This window comes from Herpailurus yagouaroundi, unplaced genomic scaffold (assembly GCF_014898765.1).
Source record: "Herpailurus yagouaroundi ecotype Mexico unplaced genomic scaffold, PumYag 210, whole genome shotgun sequence".
NCBI classification, from domain to species: domain Eukaryota; kingdom Metazoa; phylum Chordata; class Mammalia; order Carnivora; family Felidae; genus Herpailurus; species Herpailurus yagouaroundi.
In genome coordinates this window covers 5,025,065-5,049,330 of record NW_024412441.1, presented here as the reverse complement: position 1 = coordinate 5,049,330, position 24,266 = coordinate 5,025,065, and the positions used below count along the sequence as shown (strand labels likewise).

The window sequence follows — 24,266 nt, the reverse complement described above, 5'->3', positions numbered from 1 at the left end:
TCTCTCTCTCTCCTTCAAAAATAAATAAAAACATAAAAAAATTTTTTTAAAAAGTATGCAAACAAATAATTTTAGTAGAATGTGATTATTGGCGTTACTGAGAGTTTTTCAAAGTATAGGAAGGAGGCACAAAGAACAAAGGGGTTCCTGCTACAGAAGAGGGGTGAGGGTGTCAGAGAAGGCCCCCAGGTGGGGAGATCCTGGAGGGGAGTACCGGGTGATTTTCATCTCTAAGCTCCCCAGTAGTACAGGAGCTATTTGAGCAGTAGCTTTTGATCAGTCTACTCTTTTTAGCAAACTGCTATGGTATCAATGATTGGAATTACTATAGAGGATGAGCCAGTGACTGACAGACTTTGCTGTGGGCATTTGATGCATGTACTTTTCTATGGTAATGGATGGTTCAGGTTTCAAAGGGTGCATATTTTCCTGCAGTGGGCCCAAGGGAGGTCATACTGTTGAGCAGAGCCTTAGAGATGGATTTACGGGCACATTGCTCAAGCTCTTAGATTACTTGTCTCATTAGCAGTGGCGGGAATGGCTAGGGGTAGAGGAAGGAAGAGGTCAAAGATGCTTGGTATGCAAATGATTTCATAGTCATAGACTCAGGGCTCTGAGAGGAAGAAATTTCCATCTCTGCTTATGAATCATTTCAGCCAAGAAACTTAGTACTGAGTCTGCATATAGCAAATTCTCAAAAAATATTGTCTGCATCAATAGTCACTAAATGCCTACTATGTAACAAGAACTGCTGTAGGCACTTAATAAATATTTGTGAAATAAATTAATTTCACTTAACTAATAAAATGCAAAGGACAACCAAACAACCTATGTGAGCATTTGGTTGCCTCGAAATAGAAATGAAATATTGATTAACCTCTAACCACACATTATATAAATGCATCCCTCCCTGAATATGTAGCTTGCCCATGCCATCCAAGGGAACAATAACTTTTGCCTCTGTAAAATGTTTACTTGTTTGTTAAGTAAAATAGGAAATGAGATTTGTTTGACTTTGTATCTCTACTGGGTACTCTGCTAGTGGTCTTTCTCTAATGGTTTTTCTCTTATATCAGACAAAAATATTTGGGGTCACATATGCAATACTTATGGTACTAGAGACCAACAATTAATATTCTAAATAAATCAAAGGTAAACAGACTCTCCTCTCAATATTTATGCTGGTATTCAGGTGGGGGGACTATAAACTAGGTAGACGTTTGAATCATTTCAGAACTCTAAGGGAGCAAAAACAAACGTGAACATCTTTGTATTATTCTTGGAAGGTTGAGAAAAGAAAAGACATTGTTCATTTCTTAATCTTTTATTATAAGGTTGTACTGTTGTTAGTAAATGACATTTGCAAACTATAGTTTTTATTATGAATACTCACTTTTTTTTTTTGTTACAGGAGAATAAAACATTCATCAGGCTTAGTCTTTAGCCATCTGATGAATGACAGGCATTTAGAGATCATGTCCAGTAAAGATAGAAAAGCTCCTTTTTTGTATGTCAGAGAACATTGTCTCCTCTGACATCACCCAGACCAAAATATCACAATTATGTGTCCAAGGTCTCCAGATCAACCCAAAGTCTAACTTTTGGACCAGCCCTTTTCCTTTCAAAGCATTCATAGAAAAATTGGATAGGACCCAGTAGAACAACATTCTCTATTTGAAAATGGCCAAAGCAATTCTTAGAAATAAATTGGTAAAAGATAGTAATTACCTAGAAAATGAGAAATGGAGAGAATGAGACCTATCTAACTCCTTGCAGTCTCAACCAGCCTGTGCTTATCTAGGGAAGGAAAAAGGTTGCGTTGGAGCAGAGTTTTAAGCAGCTAGGCTCATCTTCTGCTCAGATTACTAATGATGCTAATTCAGTATATTGAGCTCAAGGCCTATATCTGGACCAGATTTCCCTGCTGAAGGCTCAGGCCTTCCTTTGAACTTTGTTTTATCCTTTATCACCTTTCTCAATTTGAATCTCACCCATCCTCTTTGAGTTCTGAGTCCATTGCCTTTTCCAAGTGACCTTTCCTCACTCATTGGGTAGCAAAAAGGGCTCTCAATGTTTCTGGGTGTTTCTGGGCATGAGACACTTTGCTGGCTGAGAGATGAGCCCACAAGTTACAAACATGGTAGGAAAAGGTAGAGAGAAGGAAATTGCAATAAAGAAAACGGTGTTTACTATCAGATTCTTAAATATTTGGAGAACATTTAGAAGAATAAATGAGCTTCTAAAATTGTACAATTTAAATTAATTGTGATGGAAGTGCTAAAATAAAAGTCAAGAGTCGCTTGTTCACCTGGGATTCAACTACAGGTTAAATAACAGGTATTTAATTTCTTAAAAAAACTTATTTGTGGTGAGTCAAAACTAATATAAGCTATTTTTTATCTCCCAAAACTGTGATGTGAGTAAAGCTTGGTATTGTCCTCTTATGGCCTGCCTTTAATATTTATTTATAAACAAATATAAATATATGTATATATATACACACATATATGTGTGTGTATATATATATACACACATATGTATGTATGTGTGTATATATAAGTCATATATATGTGTATATATATGTCATATATATGTATGTATATATAGATGTATATGTGTATATATATATCCCTAAGGGGTAAATAAAAATCTGTTCCTAGTATCCTGTTCCCTGAATATAAACTGTTATGGTATTTCTTGCTTGTAAGGACCCTTTGAGTTGCTCAAAGAGTAGACAGTACCTCGTTGTGGATGAAGAAAGGGACTGTCAAATACAACTTGAGTAGAAAGTGGGGGGATGCTTGGAAGATGCCTTAAAGCAGTGTATCAACCGGGGCGCCTGGGTGGCTCAGTCAGTTGAGCGTCTGGCTTCGGCTCAGGTCATGATCTCGCGGTCTGTGAGTTCGAGACCCACGTCGGGCTCTGTGCTGACAGCTCAGAGCCCGGAGCCTGCTTCGGATTCTGTGTCCTCCTCTCTCTCCACCCCAGCCCTGCTTGTGTTCTGTCTCTCTCTGTCTTTCAAAAATGAATAAACATTAAAAAAAAAAAAAAGAATAAAGCAGTGTATCAACCTTAAGTGAGCCTCAGAACCATATGGAGGACTCCTTAAAATACCCATCACTAGCCCTTATGCCCAAAGTATCTGGTTCAGTGGGTCTAAGATGAGACCCAGGCGTTTGCATTTCTAACAAGTTTCCAGGAGAGACTGAGATGCTGGTCTAGAAAACCAATGGGAAGCATTGGTCTCAAGTCTAGAGGGATATGAAAAGGAAAAATGGAGGAATGGGACTGTCAGTACAACACAATGAGAAAGGTTGATTCATTTTGCATGCTAGCATTTTACTATAAATACATTTCCCCCATTTTTCTACTTTTTAGTGTTTTAAGATACAGTTTGTTTCTTTTGAGCATCAGGAACATTGTGCCTCCTTGACCTTCCTCTTCTAGGAAAAGTTGAGTCCATTTGCCTTCAGGCTGCCTGTACTTGTAAGTCCACAATATGCCATCAGTGGGGGTCACCAATAACTTGGACACTGCAGAGGTAAGGACACTCATGCCCAACTAGGGCTCAGAAAGAACAGACCATTTTTGAAGTCCCCATGCCTTTAAAAAACATGTACTTTGTTTAAACAGTTTTGTCTAATTGTGGACCTCTCCTTTGGAGTTCATAATGAGTTTGTGGGGTAAACTACATGGAGATAATTTGTAGGTGTTTGGTAATATAGGAAAGAAAAAAGAGCTTTCAGTGTGAGAAAACTTAGGGTAAATGATGAATCTATGGTCTGCTTGAGAGATGATGTAGAAGCACTGTGGCTAGAGGCATTTGGTTTGTGGGGTGATAATGTCTGTAACGTCAGAGAGAGATGGGTCTCGGGCAGCAGAAAAAAGCTATCTGAAGAAAAAATATCAAATCTGAAATTGAGTGTCTTCTGCTTTGAGTGTGTAGAGAGATCAAGCAGTTCTTATTGTCATAGCTGGCATGTCGGGACTAATGTTGAGTTCACCAACTCGGTGATGTGGTCTGCTGTGAATTCTTTCGGATACCCGAAACTCTATGCCAACTGGATAAGCGTCTCTTTCCAAGAGGAATTGTGTAGTTTTAGTGGTGAGCCTCTCAGGCACCTGAAATGCTTAAATTTCTCAGGCTGTGTTCAGAAGCTTGAAGATCATGTGTACTAGACCATGACGAATTCCCCAGCCCCTTACAGATGGTTGGAACCATCTGGGTCTCAGGTCACAGTCCCTGTGCCTGAAGTGGCACTATCATCTCCTCTGCCTTATATGACCATGGTGCTGGCCTGAGCAACTGGTACATTAAAAAGAAGAGTTGTTGTTCCTAGAGGGTTTATGACTAGAAGAGTCACTGTGGTCTAGACTGGGAAGGAACTTTGCTCAATCTAGTGACCCCCATTCTTTTTTTTTTTTTTTTTTAATTTTTTTTTTCAACGTTTTTTATTTATTTTTGGGACAGAGAGAGACAGAGCATGAACGGGGGAGGGGCAGAGAGAGAGGGAGACACAGAATCGGAAACAGGCTCCAGGCTCCGAGCCATCGGCCCAGAGCCTGATGCGGGGCTCGAACTCACGGACTGCGAGATCGTGACCTGGCTGAAGTCGGACGCTTAACCGACTGCGCCACCCAGGCGCCCCTAGTGACCCCCATTCTATCCATCAGAGTCACCTGAGTGAACAAGTGCATTCTGGAATATAAATGCACATTGGGATATTTGGGGCTAGTAGTTAGTCATCTTGATACTATTTGCCTTAATCAGATCAATATTTGGCTTACGTAATTAAGATACTGGAGTTTCAAATTGGATTGGGAAAAGAAAGGAAAAAGAAGAGAAAAAGGCATAGGCTTTTGAAATCAGTCACATTGTTAGGTCTCCAATTACAAAATCAAAACACAAACAGAACAATTAATATACTTGCTTCCCACTGATAGATGTCACTTCCTTTCATTCTTTGGGAGGGATATTTAAATTTGGTTCAAGTTATATTGAAAAAAAAAATAAATTTGGTTCAAGTTTAGACAATAATCTTCAAATAGATCATGATTTATTTTCCAATGTATCTTTATAAAGTACAAAATTTATATTTTATCCCTAATTTCAACGTGTTTAAGTTTGCAAAATTGGAGGCGTAACAAAACAAATCTTGAAATTCCACTTACTTTGGATTTCCCAGAAAGTGAAATCGAGATGCTTATTCAAAACAGCAGAAATAGATCCAACGTCCTTAAAACACAGAAGGCTATTTTTAGAATGTACCAGTTCATAGATACAGACAAAATCTCAGTAATATGTTCCTGGGGAAAACACAGAAGATAAAATGTTTCTCTTAGTTGTTAGTTATACTTTGGTATTTATCATCTGTCTATCTATTGATCAATCCAGCGATCTACCAATCGATGTATTTGGGTCCACAACTGGGAGGGAAGCATCTTCTCGCTGCACAACTGACTGGTAGGAGTGGCAGGAGGATAGGGCACTGAGCCCATCCTGATGTGCATTGTCTCCTTTCCTACAATGTGCAGTGATCTGCCTGGATGGTATGTATGGGGAGGCCGCAGTTATACAATTTTGTCCCTAATTGGACCAACAAATTAGTTTAAAAAAATTCTGGCTAAGAGCTAACCCCATTTTCCACCCAGCCTTATCAGTTTATGAGTTTATACTGTGTTATGACTCTTTGACTTTTGGGTCTTCTTTCTTTTAATGAGTTCCAAATTCACAGCAGACTTAAGGAGGTGAGCAGTCATCACCCTAAAACTCCAAGAGACAGTGCTGCTGAGATTCCTTGAAGAAAGTCATTTTAAGAATTACTCTTTATAGGGTTCCTGAGTGGCTCACTAGGATCCAGCTCCTGATTTTGGTTCAGGTCACCATCTCATGGTTTGTGGGATCGAGCCCCACATCGGTCTCCACATCAGCACAGAGCCTGCTTGGGATTCTCTCTCTTCCTCTCTCTCTACCCCTCCCCCCCATAAGTAAACATTAAAAAAAGAATTTCTTTTTATAATAGAGCTTTATTTTTCTTCTGCTCCTTAGTGTGTTCATGAGTAGAGAAGAAGGGGTGTAAGAACCTCACTATTTACTTGACTCCTATTCTATCCCATCCTCATCTATGCCCTACTATAGCTACCCACATCACACTGCTTTTCCACCTCTATCCTCCCTTCCCTGTCTCTGTACCACCAGGTACTATGTTTTCTTTTTCACCATCTTTTGTTTGACCTTTTCTAAATTCTTTCTTTCTGTCTTAACCCATACAAATTTTCTGGCTCACTTACTTTGAGCTAAGAGTGTCATTATTTACCCCCTTCAAGTGGGATTTATCGCATACTGCTTCGCAAGTTCACCTACAACTGTGTATTGCAGTTGTAGTTTGGATTGTCTTTGTGTTGTAACATTCTGTTGTTATATAACAAGGCCCGAAAACTCTTTGGAGGCAGGCACTTGGATTTACACTCACTAGTATGTCTCAATGCTTTGGAAATATTAGATACTTCATGAATATTAGTTGGTTGATTTACCTACTGGACAGTCTTTGCAGTGCTGTTTTAGGGTAAATGTTAGAAAAATGGGGTCTCTGACAGGTGATTGATTCATTTTAGCCAATGGTTTCAAAATATGCAAACTTGGGGTGCCTGAGTGGCTCAGTCAGTTAAGCATTTGACTTTGGCTCAGGTCATGATCTCATGAGTTCGAGCCCTGCGTCGGGCTCTGTGCTGACAGCTCAGAGCCTGGAGCCTGCTTCACATTCTGTGTCTTCCTCTCTCTCTTCCCTTCCCCACTTGCATTCTCTCTCTTTCTCAAAAATAAACGTTAAAAAATAAATAAAATATGCAAACTCTTATTAGTTTTACCTTCAATAAGTTGCCATTGGAGGCTGAAAGAAAGAATAGTTGTTTCTATTTTGACTTAATGCAAATAATAGTAATATTCTTGAGTCCACAATACAAGAGTCATCAAGCTAAGCATTTCTAGATATTAATCTCATTTAATCATTACTTAATTGTGATGCTGCTGCTGTCATTATCCTTGACTCGCTAAAGAATCTGGGGTTCCAACATATTGCCAGGTTGTAGGTATCAGAGCTGGGATTTGAACTTGAGTTCAAAGCCCCAACTTCTAGCCATGCTGCCGGAAAGCTTTTCTATGTCTACTCTCAAGAGGCTGCTGAGGCATTCAGCAGGTGTTTTGTGCTCTTCAGCTGTGGTGTTAACCAGAGGAAATGTGTAGGATGCTAGTCTGGTGGTTGAGAATATTGTTCTGAGATCAGCTGGGCCAGGGCTTGATTCTCCTCCTCATTACATAAAAGCTGGGCAATCAGGAATGGGTTCCTTAACCTTTCCAGTTCTCAATTCCATCATCTAAAATATCAAGATAGTAATTCTCTCAAATGAGATAATGCTAACAAAACACTTAGCACTGAGCCTTAAGTGCTCAAGAAATGTGAGCTGTTATTATTACAATTATAATCCTGCTGCAAACTACTAACGATTACATTAGTAAAGGAGGTGAGGAAATCAGCCACTGGAGTCCTGTGTAAAAGAGATACTTGGAAGGACTGACAGAACTGCAGTCTCCCCGGGGGCTTAGAAATCTATAGCATACCAATGTTTTCTGAAAACTTTATTCTTTTCTTTAGATGTAAGAGGAATTGCATGGCACCTGCCAGTTAACTCAGTGAGGCTGCCGGTGGATCAATAAAGTCATACATATATGGACAAGAAAAGATATGGGGAAATAAAATACAAGCAAGTGTACATGTGACACACACAGCGTCCCCACGTGCTACTTCACTCCCTCTGTCTAGGGTTTTAGCTGAGCCTTGTGCACTGCATGTGGAGAGCTCTGAGGCATCTGTGTGGAATGCTGTCCACAGGGAAGAAGGTAAGTCAGGAGTAACAAGTCTCATTACGTGGCACCAGAAAATTTGGAGAGCTTTTTTCTCTTTTACCCTTTCTGTGTTTCTTTAGGTTCTGTGCTTTGTTTGCTAAATGAACTTAGGTCTGTGATGGCTTTATATTTGAATGACTGCAGTACCAGAAAAAACATCATCTATAGAGTGAGCAGATCTGGCTTGGGATCCCTACTCTCCCACTCACTAACCTAGTGACCTTGGGGACATCCCTGACTGGGCTGAGCCCCTGTCATCCCTAAAGTGGGGAGCACAGTGATGTCACTTCCCTTTAACGCCCAGGATTGTCATCACGGTCAAGGAAGGCACAGGTGTGAAGTCCTGAGCTGCCCCAACATTTTACTGAAAGAGCTGTCATACAACTGCTTTGCACCTTTGTCGCTCACGGAATTCTCTTTTCTTTGGATACTAATGAACTTATAGGATATGTTCTCTTGTTCCCTGTGCTGTTTCCTCCTAACCTTCCCCATCCTAAGTCTGTAAAAAAGAATAGGAAAGTTTAAGGACTGAAAACACTCACCAGCATATTTGTGCTGTTGGCCTTCACCTGCCAAGGCTGAGCGAGCATCTTGGTCCATCCACGACCCACCTGCCCTCCTCTACCCACCATCCTCCTGGAGCTCCTGTTGCAGCTGGTTGGTATGGGGACACAACGGTGAACATTTTGGCTTTCTTCCATGTCTCCCATTCCCAGCCTTGGTGTCTCTTCTGAGTAGTTAGTTCACCCAAGTCCTGCCATCAAGCAGGAGATAATGTGTCACAGGTGAGGTAGCAAGGCCTGGAAAAGGAAGTTACTAAGCTGAGGCTAACTGAAGGAGCCAGAAGCAGACCTTTGCATTACACCATACTGTGTTTCCCTCCAACCCAGGGGACAAGGGAAGGGCAGAAAAGCCAGGCCTGAGGAGGGAGAGAGTTAGAGGAGTAGACATAAAATGAAAAGTTGAAGGGGCTACTTAATTAATTTTTCCAGTAGTGAAAGCATTTATGCAAATATATATATTCTTTTTTTTTAATTCTTTTTAAAATTATTTATTTATTTTTGGGAGACAGAGAGACAGAGTGCAAGCAGGGGAGGGGCAGAGAGAGAGAGAGGGAGACACAGAATCTGAAGCAGGCTCCAGGCTCTGAGTTGTCAGCACAGAGCCTGACATGGGGCTCTAACCCACGAAGCGTGAGATCATGACCCCAGCCGAAGCTGGACACTTAACCAACTGAGCCACCCAGGTGCCCCAGCAAATAGATACATTCTAATGTGTGCATGATAGAGTATACAAACAGCTATGCAAGTTCCCCAGCTGCTCAAGACAAAAATTCTTTTTAAATTCTTTTTATTTTTTTTTTTAATTTTTTTTTCAACGTTTATTTATTTTTGGGACAGAGAGAGACAGAGCATGAACGGGCGAGGGGCAGAGAGAGAGGGAGACACAGAATCGGAAACAGGCTCCAGGCTCTGAGCCATCAGCCCAGAGCCCGATGCGGGGCTCGAACTCACGGACCGTGAGATCGTGACCTGGTTGAAGTCGGACGCTTAACCGACTGCGCCACCCAGGCGCCCCTTAAATTCTTTTTAAAAGTTATTTACTTTTGAGAGACAGACAGACAGACAGATAACGAGTGGGGGAGAGGCAGAAGAAGGGGCTGGGGGACAGAGGATCTGAGGCAGGCTTTGCACTGACAGCACAAAGTTGCTGCAGGGCTTAAACTCATGAACCCGTGAGATCACGACCTGAGCTGAAATCAGACACTCAACTGACTGAGCCACCAAGGCTCCCCAAGACAAAAATTCTTAAAGACCAACCTAGAGCTGGGAAGATCTGAGAAAAATTCTTATTAGATATCCCTCCCTGGTCCAGCTCCAACCTTTGCTCTAAATTTTTTTTTTTTTTTGAAATTTAAAAAAATTGCAGAAGAACAAAGATAAAGCTATAATAATGGTTAATTCCATGACTTAAAATGAGCCATTATTAACACCGTGGCATGTCTGCTTCTAGTCTTTTTTAAAATGAAAGTACTGGGGCACCTGGGTGGTTCATTCGGTTAAGCATCCAACCCTTGGTCTAGGCTCAGGTCGCGATCTCACAGTTAGTGGGATCAAGCCCTGCATTGGGCTCTGCACTGACAGTGTGGAGCTGCCTGAAATTCTTTCTCTCCCTCTCTGTGCTCCTCCTCTACTCATGCACATGCTCTCTCTCTCTCTCTCAAGATAAATAAATAAGCTTAAAAAAAAGTTAAAAAAAATGAAGGTACTTTATCATTATGTGCATAAAATTATAAATGCTTTTTGGAAGTAAAATGTATTAAGTTTAATGTTACTTGAAATTATAGAAGTAAGATTAAAGGGACTATTGAACTTCAAATACATATTTCTTCATCTTGAGGAATATTGTTCCATGAAAGGACTTTTTTAATTAAAAAATATGTCAATGTTTATCTTTTGAGAGAGAGAGAGAGAGAGAGAGAGACAGAACATGGGCGGGGGAGGGGCAGAGGGAGCCGAAGACACAGAATCCGAAGCAGGCTGCAGGCTCCAAGCTGTCAACACAGAGCCTGACGCAGGGCTCAAACCCATGAAAGATGAGATCATGATCTGAGCTGGAGTTGGACGCTTAACCCACTGAGCCACCCAGGTACCCTAAAAGAACTTTTTAAAGTTAAGAAAACATGAAAAATATTAATGTTGGAATCAAGATTTTAAAAGTTCTAGATTTTCATTTTCAACATTGTAAATTTACTCCCTGCTATGAAAGAATAGGGCCCTAGTACTACCACACATCTTCATACCTCTGTCTCCTTTGCCTCCATTTTTTTTGTGTGTTTTATTATTATTTGTAAATTTGGGTTTATAACATTGTATTTTATCCTGTAACCTCAATTTACATTATGTTAAGAGTTAATATTTAATGGAATGTCCACCATTAGTCTTTTTAAAAAATCATACCTTCTCCATTTCTGAGTTTTTAATTTTAATTGAAAATGAATTGGCAGGTGTTCATTGTCTAGTTTTTTGTTTTTTGTTTTTTTCAGAGAGCTCATGGGTAGCATGCTCCCTTGTCCCTCCATGGTTCATAATGCTTTCCTATTTGACTGCCACCTTGGGTGTAACATTATTGGGTCATGCAATTTTCACATCAGAACAATTGTTCCATTGTCTTACAGCACTGATTGATCTAACAAAGTCTGATTTTAATCTCTCGTAGGCTATTTGCTTTTTCTGTCCAGTTGCCTAAAATTGTTCTATTCCTGAGATTTTAGGAACTTGACTAGAATCTGTCTTAGTGTAGTCCTGTATCAGATTTTCTCAGAATACATGTTCTTTCCAATGACAGATGATTAAAAATTTTTTTCTTCAACTCAGATAAATTTTCTTAGATAATATTTTTGAATACATAACTAGTCCATATATCAGACTTTTTTCAGGAATGCTAGTTATCCTGCCTTCCATATCAACTGTCTTTTTTTTTCATTGCTATAATTTATCTTTTTAAATGTACATGTACTTTAATGATCTCAAACCTTTATTCTATGCCAGTAATTTGATTATCAGTGGTATTTATTTTGTACTAATTTGTTTCCATTGGTCAAAGTTTTCTTTTTTAATAATACTCTTGTTTCACCATTTTATCTTTGGCTCAATATTGACTTTCTATCCTTGTTAAGAAGATATTCTGTATCAAGAAGCATTTGTGAGAAAAGTTTATTGAGACACGTTTCTTCAAGGGTTTTTTTGTTTGTTAGTTTTTTGTGTTGTTTTTTTTTTGATGTTTTGAACAGTAAGCTGCTGCTTCTCTGATCATGGAGAAAAGTCTTCCCCAACTGAATTGAAACAAAAAAGCCCCAAATTATCTCAAGACATCTGCATTTTTCATTCTGATTTTCTAACCAAACTCTCAGAAACCAGGAGAGCAAAAGGGCTTTGTACCTAACCACGGTGAACACAAGCACCTCATAGAAAGCTCACACTGGGTCACCAAGTATCTCCTTATCACGAGTTGTTAGTTTTTATTTCCCACTCTGTTCAATTCCCAGGCCTCTTGCAGACTTTGTGTGCTTTTTGCAAGAGAACATTTCTAATTTTAGATTGCTGGCTTGCTTAAGCACATGTACTCCCACAGAGAAAGATGAAAAAACCTTCCTTTAAACCGCATTTTCTTTGTATGTTAACTAGAAAATAAATACAGTAGAAACTTCTAAATTAAAATTTAAATTGTTGGCAATCTTCTCTATAGGATAAGCAACTTCATGCATCTGACAATACTTCTTTTGGCATCTGAAACTAAAAAATATCTAATTAGCTGAGACAATGAGGTACAAAGAAATAAATGCACAATTAAGTCTTTCTAAGGGAAATACCCAACATATTCAAAGGCAAAATGCAAAGACTTAAGACGTATATGGTATTTAAACTGTATTCAAGTAATAGCAAGATTATGGTAAGATAATTAACCACTTCCATTTATAAGAACTCAATTCAGTGTCTTTACATTTCTCCTCACAGTTAGAAGGAGGCAATCCATTTCGATTACATGTGCTAAATTTTGTGGTCTTCTGAAATGACATACAGTAATGGGCTGTTTCAGCAAATATAATAAAATCGTTTCATTTACTTTAGCATGCAAATTCAAGCTCCCTACTGCCATTTAAAACAGAAAAAAAAGTTGCTGGCATGGCATATGCTGATGGCTTTGTTTTATTCTCCTTAGGCTGAGAGCAGGTAACAGAGTTAGCAGATAATTTTGGTAATTTTATATGGAAAACATTACAACAGCATGCAAAATGTTTAATGGCACAGTGATTTTTGCTTAAGGTGTTTACTGACCAGAATCTCCTTTATAAATTGCTGCCTTCTGGAAATATTTTAAAAAGCACACAAAATTTAAATTTTGTGAAACGTTGCCTAGGAGTTGATTCTATACACATTAGAAGGGGAAAATCCAACTTTCCTTTCGTTGTTGAAATGGAAGAAATGCAAAAGCTAGAAAAAAAATTAGATATCATAAATAATGTTTCTCTTTTCTGGTAGCTCATGATTCATGGAAACTTTCATTCAGAAGAATCACTGTGGAAATCTGGGCCTTCTGAGATGTAGTCACAGAATGAAAGATGCCCTAGTCCCTTTTCTTGCTCTTTCTTGTGTTTATCAGACTTTACATTTCCTTTCATTTGAGGCTGTAACCACGGGCTAATTCAAAGTCTAAAATATGTTTGTCTCAAAAAGCCATGAGTAATGGAAAATAAATGTAACCACCCAAAAGATGTGGTACCAATCAGAATAAGAGGATTTGAGGGGCGCCTGGGTGGCTTAGTTGGTTAAGCATCTCATACTTCATGAGATCAAGCTCTGTGTTGGGCTCCTCACTGGCAGCACAGAGCCTTCTTGGCATTCTCTCTCCCTCATTCTTTGCTCCTCCCCAACACCCTCTCTCTCTTTAAAAAATTTTTTTTTTAAAAAAAGAGGATTTTATAAATAGGAATGGTCATTTAGCTCCACTTTCAGAACTAGAACAAGTATTTGCTTGAATGCAACTGAGATGGCCATTTTGCCAAACAATAACACTTGCAAAGATCCTGGGGGAGAAAAGCAACGCCTTCCAGAATAATACAAAGCAATGAACAACACTCAGAATTGAGTGAGAATGTGTGGTTCCACGGCAAATAGCAATGGCTACTGCTTCTTTTGTGTTTTGGTTTTTTTTCTGGGACTCCTTGGTCCTCCTGGAAATCTGTGGGTCCAGCCTTAGTGGCTATTCAGCAAATGCAGTAGCACCAGATTGTGTCCCCAGGAGAAAAACCGGAATGCTTGGCAGGAGGGAGGCGAGTGGATGGAGTCCTACGGTTGAGAGGTCATCTTTATGGTATAATTTCCAAACTCATGTCTGGTCAGGTCTGTGAGCTCCCGTCTCATGTGTCCATCTACCTTTTTGACACACCATGCCTCACAGACATCACAAAATGAATGTGTGCCTGAAACAGGACACCTGGTTATCTACCCCCTGCTCTTTTTTACCTCTAGTTTGTAAATGTGCCTAGAATTTATCTACTTCTTTCCATGGGTCTCACCCACCATTGTCTCTCATTTAGGTTAAAACAACAGTCTCCAAATTTGCAATCTGTTTTCTTCCCAAACCTATCATGTTGTATGTGATGGCAAAGTTAACCTTTTAAAACAAACATCAGGCTATGTTACCACCATGATTAAAACCTATCATCAGCTTCTCTACAAGTTTAACAATAAAGTCCAGGCCCCTTTAGATGGGCTACAGAGCTATTCATGGTCCGGCTCAACCTTGTCCCTCCACCCCCCACCCATTCCCTATTCCCCCCACTCTCAGTATCTCGGGGTCTCATGCCGACCTCTTTCCCACCTGAGGACTTCTTCCTTCCTTCCTTGATGACCTCTGTAGTAGTCCACATCTCAACCTCTTGTTCATTTTCTTCATTATACTTATTTCTATTCCATTACACTGGAATTATTTTACTCATTTGCTTGTTTACCTATTTCTTTCCATTTTCCTGGTGGTATATAATGACTATGAGGAAAGAGACCATGATTGTGGTCCTGCTCTTATCAGCAGTACTTAGAAGGAACTGATAAATGTTTGTTGAATGAATGGATGGATGAATACTGTGAAGCAGGCAAGACTGAGGTATAAAGATGCAGTACAGAATCTGCAGAGGGAAAAGCCTGAGCTAAGACATGGGCAGAATCTATAAAATGATGAATCAAAAGGAAAGTGCAGCTTGGTTATCAAATCCCAAAACACTGGGTTGAGGAACCTGCCTTTAATGTTTCAGGGAGGTGATTTTAGAACAAAAACTTGTGAGACTCATTAATTAAGAGGTAGTATAAGGAGGATATATAAATGGGAATACATATCAAAAAGGATTGGACAAATTTGCAAAAGATAGTGTTATAGAAGGCCACCAGATGAGGTCTGGATGGCAGGAATTGTTATAGTTGAAGGCCAAGGAAGATTCACCATCAATCCCCTTTTTGGAAGGCCACAGCTCTTGTCAGTCTGGGTTTATTTCAAGATGAACAAAAGTAATCACCACGTTTTCTTGTTTTGTTTTGCTTTAAACCAAGAACTATACCAAGTTCTTTATCCTCCCATCTGTATTTGGTGGATGCTCCTCTTTTACTTGGGCAGAGGCTCAGGAGGCCAAGTAACTGGCTGTAGGTCACATTGGTGAAGGGAAGAACCAGGGAATGAAAGCAGCACTGTCACCAGAGCTCTGCTCCTACCTTCTTTCCTGAGCCTAGTGAATATTCAGCATCCTGAGCCCTGGGGAAAATGGCAAGATAGACACATTTGCCTTTAGCATTTACTTCTCCACCTTTTACCCTTTTAGGAGGTCCCTGCCCAGGCCCTCCCTGGCTAGAGTCCCTTTAGAAAGAAAGAAAGCTGATAAGTCATTAACACCTTAGCATGAATTAGCTAATGACCCTACAGGGAATCTACTGAACTTCATGAGGTGAAAATGTTTTACAGAAGCCTTCTCCTCCCCCTCAAATCCCAGACTCAGAGCTGCAACTCTTGGGTCCATGCTGGCTAATGAGCATGTGCAGGCAGAGGAGCTCAATAAAGATTGACTGATTTATTGATCGATGGGAGTGAGGCCGAGCTCAATCTTCCTTTGCAGCTGCTCCTTTCCTTCCCTATCTCTGGAGAAGTGTATTTGTTCCCACCCAGCCCCATGCATTGTCCACCCCACTCTTTTGAACAGGGCCTTAATGGGAGTTTGGTGTGGGGTTAATCAGTGGCAAAGAAACATCTAGAAGGGAGAGGCTGAAACTGCAGCCCCAGTGCTGGGATCCTGGCAGGAATTTCCATAACACACAAGAGGAAAGCTAGCCAAGGGTTTCCCCACTGCCAGAGGGGCACAAGGGGAGCAACCTTAATCCCCCAGAGAAACAATATGCCAAGGCATCTCTGGGCTCTCTGCCTCTGTGTATGAGGCTGTGAGGGAGCTGGCAAGGGCTCATAGACCCTTGCATGGTAGGAGGAGACGTGATACTGGAGCTCCTGGGCCTCCTTGCATCCAGGCTAGAAGGAAGAGAGGCCAGCGTCAGAAGGACACTCAGTTGGTAGGTGGAGAGTTCCTGGCATCCGGCATGGAGCTGGGCATGTGGAGGCCTTATAGGCTGAGAGGCTGCCTGCCACAAGATGCTGAGGGTGTGGTGTGGCTGTGGCAAAGATGGCAGTGGTGGTGAGGCTGCCCACAAACAGGAATGTTTGTCTTTGAGGCCCACACTGACTATCTTATGTGTAGTTCTGGAAGCTGCAGTTTGCAAAAGATACATACACATAGTATGGAGAGGGAGTTTCACATCCTGTCATATGAGCAACCATGGAAATAACTGGGCCTGTTTATCTTTGACAAAAGAGACCTAGAGGGGGACCTAAGAACCAGCTTCACATACAGAACAGAGCTTTGGCTTATTCTCTCCCCAGGGGTTAGTATTAGGACCAATGGGCAGAAGCTAGAGAGAAGAAAGATGGGCTTCTAAGCCAAAGTCATCTGAAAGTGGACCAGGCAGTCCCAGGAGCTTGGTGAGCTGCTCACTGTTGGGGGCATTCAAGAAGAGGCTGAGGGATTAGCATGAGCATTATATGAGGTGCTCAAGCAAATGGTAAGAGATTAGACTAGACTACTGAGGGCCTCTGCAACTTTGAGGTGTAGGGTTCCAGGAAGTCAGAATGGTAGAGTTGGGAATCCATAAAACTCTCTACCTGTGCACAGGTGGCTGAGCACCAAGGCCTTGCCTGTTTCCCTACAGGAAAAGACTGGCTTTAGAACTCAAAAATTACCTTTCAGCAATGGGGCTAAAGGTGGCTTCCGAGTTCGTTTCCAAATGCCTATAAACCCCAAGGCATGGAAGGACAATTAGTGAAAGGAATGTGCCTTTACCTAATATTTACCATGTTTTAGACCTCATATGGCAGCTACCCTCTGCAAGCAGTTGGCATGTGGCTTGTTGTCATTGAGATGTATAATATACATAGAATATTTCAAAGATTTTGTATGACAAAGATAACTCATATATTTTATACTGATGTTGTTTGGTAATGATGTTTATATATATGTTAAATTAAGTTCACTTGTTTCTTTTCCTGTTTTTAAAAATGAAACTAGTAGAGAATTTAGAATTACATGTGTCTCTCATTATATACCTATTGGACAGTGTCACTCTAGACCCAGGACAATTCTTTCTTTCTTTCTTTCTTTCTTTCTTTCTTTCTTTCTTTCTTTCTTTCTTTCTTTCTAAGTTTATTTATTTATTTATTTTGAGAGAGAGTGAGAGTGTGAGCAGGGGAGGAACAGGGGGAGAGAGGGAGAGAGACAGAATCCCAAGCAGGGTCTGCACTGTCAGCACAGGGCCTGACATGGGGCTCAGTCTCACGAACTGTGAGATCATGACCCGAGCCAAAATCAAAAGTCAGATGCTCAACCAACTAAGCCACCCAGGTGCTTCTAGATCCAGGACATTTTTATTCATTATCTTATTTCATCCTTAGAACTATTCCATGAGGTAGGTGTTGTTATCGCCCCCATTTTGTTCATGAAGACACTAGAATTTAGGGAGGTTGAATAACTTGTCCAAGGCCACACAGCTAATAATTTACAGACCGTGGATTTGAACCCAGGTCCCCTAGACTCTGTGAGCACATTCTCCTATTAACTGATGCTGCTGTATTGACATCCACTTTAGGGAATTGCTATGTTGTAAAGCGCTGAAGGAAGGACCATAAGAAACGATTGTGGAAATGCTGACAACAGCTCAACTACATAATTAAAAATGCAGCAAGGGCCTCTGAAGTATGTGCCACAGGGGCAGGAACAGACAGCGAATCTGGCTGTTGGACTACAAAATCCAGGCTGTCCCGTGAGGGAAGCTGTAAATCCAGAACCTCGGAAATGCACATCACTCAGGGAACTGTACCGTTTCTGAGATGTGGGTGCCTCCAGGGATAAAGCTTCCCCAGATCTGAGGTCTGTGGGCTGGGTTTAGCCTGAGGTGGGAACACCTTCTACATCAGGAGAGGTTTTAATATGAACAGTTTCTGCAAGGCTAAGGTTGCTGATGGATTAGGAGGGAGAGATAATTAGGAGGTGTTTTGGGGAGAACTTAAGCAGTCCCTTCAATTCTGGCTCAACAAAACTCTCATAAATGACCATACTGTATTTGGAATTGCTTTACCAGACTCAAGAAGGTATTTTTTTTTCTTTATTTCTAATTAGTGTAGTAAGGAAAATTTGGAAAGGGTTCTTTGCATTCTAGATGCACAAAAACCCATCTCTCTCCCCGTCCAGCCCCAGTGCCTCCCTTGAGGACAGAGTGTTGTTTCCCCTGGCCTTGTTGTATGAAGGGGGCATCTCCAGGTCAAACTGTGTATGGGCTGAGGGCTGCATGTTGGGGGGCCCTCTGGGGCTGTGCCTCGGGAAGGTTTCTTTGTGGGGATCATCTACCCTTCACTCACACTTAGGAAAACAGAAGGCATCCCAATGCTGTGGAGGGCGGGGAAATCAATGATGGGCCTTCTGCTGCTCTGAGTTAAATAAATAAGTACAACCCCCCTGCCACCACCACCACCACCAAATAACATTCAGTTGAGAAGATTCATGAGCCATGAGGTAAATGGCCTGTATAAATGTCTGGCTGAGAGGAGAAAGGAGCCATGGTAATGATTTTACCTGCCCAAAGGGAAGAGGAACCAGAGTTGGAAGGAAAGTGATTGACTTATAATTACACTGACTAGGGCCCCTGGGGTTGTGACCACAGAAAATTACTCAAGTTTTCCATAGCTTAGAGCAGCAACAAAACCCCTAATGCCCAAGGCTCCGAAGTCAGTTGGCTGTGGTCACCTCTGGGTCTCTCAGGAGGCCGTGGGGCACGTGCAGGGGGCGGTAGGAGGTTGGCCAGTTCAGGAGGTTCAGGGCAGAGCTGCATTTGGGGCTGTTTTAAGAACCTCCCACCACCCAGGACTGTGGAAGGGGGTGAGGGAGGCAGGAGATGAGTCAGAAAGGGCAAAGTTTCCATGTACCAGCTATAAAGAAAATTTGAGGGTCCCATCCTCCCAGCTTCCAAGGTCTCTGGGATAGTGCGGTGGGGCCCAGCAGATAGGACAGATGAATGACTCAGCTCAGACCACAGTTCCTTCAGCTGTGCACTCTGGGTCTGGGGGAGACACCCAGAAGTGACTTGAGGGAATGCAGCTGTTCTGGATGGCCTCAGGACACTGAGGCTGCACCTGCAGACTGACCCTCACAGACCTGCCTGCGGGGAATTTTTCCAACCCTTTGGAACTCACTTTTTACTTCTAGTGCATAGAATTGTTAGCAGTAAAGGGTGTAACCAATTAGGGGTCAGAATGGGGTGGGGTAGGTCAAAAACAGCATCCTTTGGCCAAACGCTGTGCTAGGTGTCTGTTCTAATCTGTGGTTCTGTTTCAGAGGCCTGGGGAGAACAAGGCTGGTTCTAACCCTCTGAAGAAAGTCCCCAGCTCCGATTAGCCCCAGAAAGTCCATCAAAATTCTTACCAGAGTCCTAAAAAGAAGGTAATGTAATAAACTTGAGTTTTCTCTCTGTGTATTTTCTCAGCCCACAAAGTCAGCATGCTTTGCAGCTAAGCTTTTCCAAGGGCCATTCATTGCATTCCCTCTGAAATAAGCAAGCAATTGCAAGAGAGACTTATTGAACCAACTGCCTTTCAGATGGTCCTGCTTTCTTCAGTGTCTGCCCACCATGGCATCACCAGTGAAACATCCATTGGGCTATGTCAATTCAGCCAGAAAAATACACAAGTCCCCCTTCTCTAACAAAGGGAGCACATTATTTTAGGCTGCTTAGGTGAGTCTTCCAGAGTTCCAGACAGAGGCTGAGCAAAGCTTGCCTTTTAACAACAGCTCCAGTAAAGGCATCGGAATGACAGCAATGATTTCAAAGCCCACTGTGAGATGCACCCGGAATTAAAGGAGGCTTAAAAGTGAAAACTCGCTCAGTATCTCCCTCATGGCCCCACCTCTTCCTCAGAACTGTATAGAAAGTAAACCCCCCTCCAGATCCAGCTCTGCCACACAGTGTTAGCGAGCAAAGTGCAGAGCAGGTCACAGTATTTCTAATTCAGATTAATGACCCCATTCAGCCCTGTCTCCTTAGCAGGAAATTAGAAAGTGTAGGAAGGAGCAAATAGTGATTCATAATGCGTGACTGTGGGTATTGGCAGTTGTGCTCGTTAAAAAGCTAAGATATTGTTTTGATATAAAATAATTGAGTCTGACTTATTTGTGGGATAAAGTGTTCTCCATAATGGGAGATCCCTCTTACAAAGCCAGCTGGTTACATACCCATATGCTTGAAGGACAGGAGAACTGACCTTTGTCCATTTTGTGTTTGCTGCAGCTCTGTTGGAAATAGCAGCTTGGGGTAATAGACTGGTGGGGTAGTGTACTTTTCTTATACTCTGCTTTAAAAAAAAAACAACAACTGTTTTCAAGTTTTTGTTTAAATTCCAGTTAGTTAACATGCAGTGTAGTATCAGTTTCAGGTATATAGATTGATTCTGTGTCTCTTCTTTCTTCCCTGGCCAGCGGGGGGGGCGCCACCCCACACACACTTCCATTTGATTCACATAGGCTTATATAAAATCAGGCCCCTTGTTGTCCTGATATAAATTCCATTCCCTCTCCACGTCCCCATGGGTAGCCACGCATATCCATTCTTTCCCTCCTATGTATCTGTATCTTGTCTGTCACCAAAAGCTCTCCCTTCCTCTTTGGATTCAGCCTTTTTCTTTCATTTCCACACTCAAGATATAAGCTTGGTTCAGGCTGTTGTATAAAAGGGAGAAATGAGGGGTGCCTGGGTGGCTTAGTCAGTCAAGCATCCGCCTTTCGCTCAGGTCATGATCTCACAATTTGTGGGTTCGAGCCCTGCCTTGTGCTCTGTGCTGACAGCTCAGAGCCTGGAGCCTGCTTCAGATTCTATGTCTCTCTCTCTCTGCCCCTCCTCTGTTCGTACTCTGTCCCTGTCTCTGAAAAATAAACATTAAACATTTTTTTAAAAAGAGGGAGAAATGATTTCTTTGAATGACAATCATGCAAAGCTCAGTGCCTGGCATGCCCAATAAACCTTACCCTGTGAGGAATCATTACTTATTTTGTGTTCCAGGGATGTATCTACTCTCAGATCGCACACCAAAATACTGTTAATGAGAACTGAGAAAAGTTGGATGAGCTTTAGAAATAAGGGCAACTGAGATGTCATTTCCAACCTGGATGTGTGTTGGAATCTCCAGGGGAGTTTTTTTTTTAAATGCAGATACCTATTAAATCTGAATTTCACCTCTTACCACTCTTTCTGTTGGACACACCCCTTCTGCCACCAGTCTACCAGTCTCCTTAGTTCTTCTTGAACACACTGAGCACGTTTCTGTCTCAGGGCCTTTGTACTTGCTAATTCCTCTTTGGAACACTCTTCATCTAGATGTCCACACTGGCTTGCTCCATCACCTTTTAGGTCTCTGCTCTGATGGATACTGTCTCCTCAGAGGTAAACACACCACTAAAATAGCATCCCTCCATCTGCCCACTATTTTTTTGTCTTTCTTTGGATCACCTGTCACATTGTATATTTATTATTTCTGCTTGGTTGTCCCTTCTAGATAGTGAGCTCTATGAGGGCAGAAATGTTTTCACCTTAGATTAAAGGTTTATCCTCAGAACAAAAAAGGAGCTTCACATATAGTAGTCACTCCAGCAACGTCTGCTGAATCAGTGAATATAAGATGAATCAGAGAAGCTGAGTTAATCCAGGAAGGCTTGTTCTAAAACACCGGTTCTTAAAGTGTGGTCCCAGGACCAGCAGCTTCAGCATCACTTGAGAAATGGTTAGAAGTGCAAATTCTTGGGTTTCACACCAGTCCTACTAGAGCACAAACTTGGCGGTAGCCGTGTGTGTTTCAACAAGTCCCCCCACCCCCTCTGCTGGTGCACATGCTCTCTCTCTCAAAAAAATAAGCATTAAAAAAAAAAAAGAGCATGAACTTAGGAGTCAGACTTGGGCTGGATCAGGACTTACTTTGATAAAATGGGCAACAATACCTGCCTTAGAAAATTAGTAACGCTGGTACACAGTGGGTACTCCATGTAGTTGTTAATAATGAAAACAAAAATTGGCATTTTATTTTTTTATTTTATTTTTTTATTTTTTTATTTTCAACGTTTTTTATTTATTTTTGGGACAGAGAGAGACAGAGCATGAACGGGGGAGGGGCAGAGAGAGAGAGGGAGACACAGAATCGGAAACAGGCTCCAGGCTCTGAGCCATCAGCCCAGAGCCTGACGCGGGGCTCGAACTCACGGACCGCGAGATCGTGACCTGGCTGAAGTCGGACGCTTAACCGACTGCGCCACCCAGGCGCCCCCAAAATTGGCATTTTAAACACCTGTAATGTTTATTATGCTGGTGTGTGTGTGTGTGTGTGTGTGTGTGTGTGTGTGTGGTGTAATTATTCAGGCAGAAAGAAGACAGTGGAAAGTATATTTTAGAACATTTGTTCTCACAAAGTGGTCCTATGACCACCAGCAGCAGCACAACCTGGGAATTGTTAGAAATGCAAACAATTTCTGGGCCTCACCCAGATCTACTGAAACAACTCTAACAGCAGGCCTACTGTCTGTTTTAATAAGCCTTCCTAGTGACTGACGTATGCTCATCTTTGGAAACCCTGCTCTGAAATCACACACACACTTCCTCTATGTGGGTTGCCTCTCCAGGGAAATAATCTAATAACAAATGGAAGACACCAGGGTGGTCAGCAACTAGAGAATTTCTCCTGAGGGACAAGTCAATAGAATCTGAGTCATCTGAATTTGGAAAAGGGACCCAGTTCCTGGTTTCTGTAGCCAGCCCATTCAGTGGACTAGCTTTCTGACAGGGCGTTGAAAAATGAGGTCCCCAGTAACAGCCCTCTCTCCCTCAAATGTTTCCCTGGCTGCAACAATTAAACTGCTGAGCAGGAAACTGGACCTGATGTTCTGTTAACCCTTTGTCAGCCAAAGCCCAGAGGCAATTTGTCTCGCTGGAGAGATTTTCTTCTCAACTTCTTTCCCTCCCACCACACTACAAAGGAAAATGCTCTTAAACCATCTCCTTGCCCGTTTCGTGTCTGGGTGATTGAAACAGCAGGGTCAGAGTTCATCAGAGGGGAAAGGTCATTGCAAACTAAATGCAGCTGCTGAATCTCCTTGTGCTTCTCCTTGGTGTCAAGAAGACAAATAGCAATTAAAAAAAAAAAAATCCTCCCAATGAAACAGTTCTCATTTTCTCCTTTCTCATCAGCCTCCAAGCATTTCTTAATGAACTACAGCTCAATCATCTACGAGCCTGATGGTTTTTAATGCGAGCATAGCCCAGCTAGAAATGATCAGAGTACAGTTGATTAAGCCAGCTTTCTGAGTGTTTTTGTCCTTGAGTTCTTAAGGTTGGGTCTTCACCACAATCTAGGTCCTCATTGTTACGACTTAGGACAATATCAAACGAACACATGGTCATGTCAAGCCGGTCCTTCAGGGCCAGGCAGGACTGGGGCCCTGGCCGGCACTTCCTGGCTACTGACAGTTGTGCTGTGTTTCCCTTTGTCTTTTACATACCTCCATTTTGTCATTGTCCACATGGGCTTTATAGATTTTCTCTGTAAATTTTGAATTCTAGACCAGCATCGCCCACCATCTACCCAGAGATTTCTCAGCCAATTTGAATGTGAGTTGAAGCAAAATGTAATTTGGATCATAATCTTATTTAAGCCACATCTGTTAGAACCCAGTTACTCTATTAAAGAAAGACAATCCTGCCTGCCCGTTTCTCAGTGTCTAAAGTTGAGAAGAGTTTTGATTTTGGCAAACAGAATAAGGACCATTCAAAAATATCCGAATGAGTACCTCTTTAGTGATAGAATCTCCTCTACTCAACCCAACCTGATTTTTGTGAGGTCTTTTGTTTTGTTTTGTTTTGTTTTGTTTGAGAAAGAGAGTGCAAGCTGGAGAGGGGCAGAGAGAGAAAGAGAGCAGGAGACACAATCCGAAGCAGGCTTTAGGCTCCGAGCTGTTAGCACAGAGCCTGATGCAGGGCTCAAACTCATGACCTGTGAAATCATGACCTAAGCCAAAATTGGGCATTTAACTGACTGAGCCACCCAGGCGTTCCTGTGAGATCTTCATTATTGTCAGCATAGTGTTTGCTGACAGATGCCAGACACTTTTTTTTTGGTTCACTATTATTTCCTTTTTCTTTCTTTCTTTCTTTCTTTCTTTCTTTCTTTCTTTCTTTCTTTCTTTCTT

General features: G+C 41.7%; 1 long non-coding RNA gene across 2 annotated transcripts in view; it reads left to right on the top strand.

Moving 5' to 3' along the window:
• Positions 1-7,695: 7,695 nt before the first annotated feature.
• The window catches only part of LOC121016268 (uncharacterized), a 17,437-nt gene continuing 866 nt past the window's right edge, over positions 7,696-24,266 (top strand). Inside the window, exons 1-3 of one of the 2 annotated variants that reach the window (XR_005784196.1) lie at positions 7,696-7,897; positions 8,402-8,560; positions 19,380-19,484. This is a non-coding gene — a long non-coding RNA (uncharacterized LOC121016268). The remainder of the gene's footprint in view (positions 7,898-8,401; positions 8,561-19,379; positions 19,485-24,266) is intronic. The other variant, XR_005784197.1, reaches the window with a different exon arrangement.